The sequence below is a fragment of the Corvus brachyrhynchos genome, unplaced genomic scaffold (assembly GCF_000691975.1).
Source record: "Corvus brachyrhynchos isolate BGI_N302 unplaced genomic scaffold, ASM69197v1 scaffold71, whole genome shotgun sequence".
NCBI lineage: Eukaryota > Metazoa > Chordata > Aves > Passeriformes > Corvidae > Corvus > Corvus brachyrhynchos.
Genome location: NW_008237609.1, coordinates 1,139,310 through 1,139,954, shown reverse-complemented (window position 1 = coordinate 1,139,954; position 645 = coordinate 1,139,310).

Genomic DNA, 645 nt, shown 5'->3' with positions numbered 1-645 from the left:
AGGGGGAGGGGGGAAAGTTCCCACACACACACGCAGGGGAAAGGGGAAAAATTTAAAAAAAAAATATTAAAAAAAAAAAAGAGGAAAGGAGAGAAGGGAGGAGGGGGGCGAAGAAGGGGGGAAAAACCCCAGATCAGGTGCTGCGGCGAGCGAGAGAGCAGGGGGCAGAGTGAGAGAGAGAACGCACAAAGTGTCCCGCAAGTGGGGACGGAGGAGGAGGAGGAGGAGGAGAAGTCCGCTCCGGGCGGCGGGGCTGGGGCCGGTTGTTGTTGTCACACGGTGCGGAGGGGAGGAGCTCCGGCAACTTGAAATACCCTTTGAAGCAGCAAAAGGCTCACTCACTAGTATTAACCCAAATTATCCAACCAGGAGCCCGGAGCAGGAAAACAGCGAGAGAGGGAGAGAAGTCCCTCTCCCCCCTCCTTCAGGAACCGTTAGATTACATGTTTCATATTTCACCCCACCAGAGATGAGATGTAATTTTCCCAGCCCTTTTCAACAGTCGCTTGTCAACACAGTTTGAGGAGAAACACGAGCGTCTCCAGCGTTCCCCCAAAGCCGGGCGGGAGCGGGGGAGCCGGGGCGCGGTGCGGGCGCTGGGCACCGCACACCTTGCCGGGGCAGACAAAAGCAGAAACCTCCGGA